The 3127-nt window shown below is 42.8% G+C and overlaps 1 non-coding gene across 1 annotated transcript; it reads left to right on the top strand.

The window, feature by feature from the left end:
* Positions 1 to 2216: 2216 nt before the first annotated feature.
* Positions 2217 to 2323, top strand: LOC141588832 (small nucleolar RNA R71). Its single transcript, XR_012519802.1, has one exon. It is a non-coding gene; the product is annotated as a small nucleolar RNA R71 (small nucleolar RNA).
* Positions 2324 to 3127: the final 804 nt, after the last annotated feature.

Below are 3127 nucleotides of genomic sequence, written 5' to 3'. Positions count from 1 at the left end.
GGTTCATTTCTTCTTCAAGCTTTTCCTTAGTCTCTTTGTCAACATTAGGGTCATATACCCTCTTTCCTTTCGATCTCTTCCTCCATCTTTTTGGTTTCTTCTTTTCAATTTTTGGTTTTGACTTGGGAGGGGCATTGGTGCTAGAATCGAACTCGGTTTCCCGAGTCTTGCCCATTTCCCCACACTTATCTTTAGCATTCACTTCTTCTTCAAGGAACTTATCCGGTGGCTCATCATCAACTTTTGGCTCACAAGCAATCAAGAATTCCATGTTCTCATCTTCTTCATTCTCATGGAGTTCTAAAGTTTTCACGGCAAACATGTTTTGAACCACGGTTTTCTTTGAAGCATGTGGTAGCTTCAATTCAACTTTTTCCTTCCCGACTTTGAATGACAATCGTCCCTCTTTCATATCTATGGCGGCTCCTCCCGTGGCCAAGAATGGCCTACCAAGTATGACACGAGAACGTCTACCCATAGGGATGTCCAACACAACAAAATCGGTAGGAATTGAAAGCTTACCAACTTGAACCATGATATCCTTGAGAATCCCATTTGGAGATTTGATTGTTCCATCGGCAAGTTTGATTGTAATGGAAGTGCGGGCTAAGCTTGAAATATTCAACCTCTTCACAAGGGCAAGTGGTATGACACTCACACTTGCCCCTAAGTCACACAAAGCACTATCCACCTTTTGGTCACCAACGGTACATGGAATTGAGAAACTCCCGGGGTCATCAAGTTTGATGGGGATTTCTTTAGATTTGACCACATTGCACTTCTCACTTGAGGCATCAAGCTCATGGCTACTAATGTCCACTCTTCTAGAAGTGACTTCTTCTTGCTTGGCCAAAGAGTGTTCTTCTACCATCACCATCTCTTCTTCTTCCGGGTTCTTCTCAACTTCTACTATCACATTCGGTGTTTTCACAATTTCTTCAAGCACAAATTCTTCACTCATAGTGGTTGGTGAAGTCATAATCATCTCTCCCTTACCCGGGTCAACTTCAACATCCAAGCTTGTACCATGAATTGTCATTATTTGCTCAAGCACATAATCTCCCATGCTCTCCTTTTCGGGCTCATGGTCAACTTCTTGGAATGTTTCCATAGCCATGGGAAAGGGAGTAGTGTAAGATAACTCCTCTTGACTTGGCAAATCAAATGACTCTTCTTTTTCCTCTTCAACTCCAACCATGATAGCATTAACTTCCTTTGACTTCATAGGGTCCCTTGGATTTTTCCCTTGTCTTAGAAACACACCCGGTGGTTTTTGAGAACTCATGAGAGCTTGGGAAGCCACTTTAGCTTCAAGACTCTTGATTTGTTGTTGGGTATTACTTGCTAAATCCATTATCAACTTCACTAAATTGTCATATTTATCATCTCCCATGGTATTACTTGCTTGGGATGGTGGCTCTTGGTTGAAAGGTTGGTTGGAAATTGGAAGAGGGAAGCAATATCCTTGATCTCTAAAGTTGGAATTTTGGTTGTTCCCTTGGTACCCTTGATTGAACCCTTGATTTTTCCCTTGGTTGTACCTTTGATTATTATTGTATCCTTGATTGAACCCTTGTTTGAACCCTTGACCAAACCCTTGGTTGGCTTGATTACCTTGGTTTCCTTGGTAAAAGTTTTGATTACCTTGGTTTCCTTGGTTACCTCTATATTCTTGGTATGCTTGAGTTTGGTTCGCAAAGCTTTGGTTGGGTCCTTGATTGTTGTTGAATGAGGGCCTAGGTGGATGGTTGGAGAAATTGTTAAATGCTTGGAAAGCATTCACCTCTTGCACATTGTTCCCATCAAAGTTGTTATAATGATTATTTGCACATACTTCATAAGTGTGACCCATCCATCCACATGACTCACATGTTGATCTTTGCATCACTTCCTCCATGGATGGTCCATGAGAAGTGGTAGTTTGATTCACTTGGTTCACTTGCTTCTTCTTACTCAACTCTTCAAGCTTTTTGGTGAGCATATCAAGCTTAGCATTAGTCTCCACATTCACTAAGAATTCGGGAGGGTGCTTACTTCTTCTCAAGACATTCACTCTTGTGCCATAGTTTGCCTCGGAGTCCACCATTTTCTTGATTAGAGTAGGTCCTTCCTCTTCACCCAAATGATCGAATCCCCCTCCCGCGGAGGCATTCACAATTTCTTTTGTCCTTGGGAGCAAAGTTTGAAAGAAGGTTTGAGTCACGTACCAAGCCGGGATCCCATGATGAGGGCAACTAGCAAGTAGATCTAGATACCTATCCCATGCCTCTCCTAGGGACTCTCCTTCCTCTTGTTGAAAGGTATGAATTTCGTTCCGGAGCATAGCGGTCTTTGATGATGGATAATCCTTGTCTAGGAACGCCTTGGCTAAGGCATCCCATGTAGTAAATGTGTCCGGAGGGTGCACATTCAACCATTGATCCGCCTTGCCCGTTAGAGAAAATGGGAATAACATCATCCTTAGTGTATCCTCGGATACCCCATTCATTTTCATCACAGAGACCTTCCTCTTGAACCTCCTTAGGTGAGCATAAGCATCTTCTTCAATGTGTCCTCCAAACAAGTCTTTTTCAATTTGGCCAGCTTGAGCCGGGTGCATCTCAAAATTGTTTGGAGCCAAGGTGCCAAAATTTATGGGGTTACAAGCATCATTATGGTTTGGACGGTTATGGTCACGTAAAGCCATTGGTGGTGGTGGTGGATTTGGTATATGAGAGGGTGGTGTTTGAGGTGGGCTATTTGGAAGTTGGAAGTTGTGAAATGATTTTCTAATGGAGGCTCAATTGTAATGTTTGGTTGTTGTTGAGTTGTGTTTTCAATGAGAGGTTGGATGGGTGGATTTGCTTGGTTTATGGTTGCTTGAGAAGAGGTTATAACCCTTGCAATGGTCCTATTCCTTAAGGCTCTAAAAAGCCTTTCGGGATCGGAGTCAAAGAGCAAAGCTTGGTGGTTTCTCCTAGGCATACAACTTGACAAACCGTAAGACTCCTAGTGCTTTTACACACTAGGGTAAGGCAAAAAAATCACACACACTCTACAAGAAGCACACAAACTATTTATAACCTAACGCCATCCCCGGCAACGGCGCCATTTTGATAGTCGGCTTTTGCCGTCACTTCCGGTACCA

This window comes from Silene latifolia, chromosome 6 (assembly GCF_048544455.1).
Source record: "Silene latifolia isolate original U9 population chromosome 6, ASM4854445v1, whole genome shotgun sequence".
NCBI classification, from domain to species: Eukaryota; Viridiplantae; Streptophyta; class Magnoliopsida; order Caryophyllales; family Caryophyllaceae; genus Silene; species Silene latifolia.
This window is presented reverse-complemented; position numbering and strand designations above follow the sequence as displayed.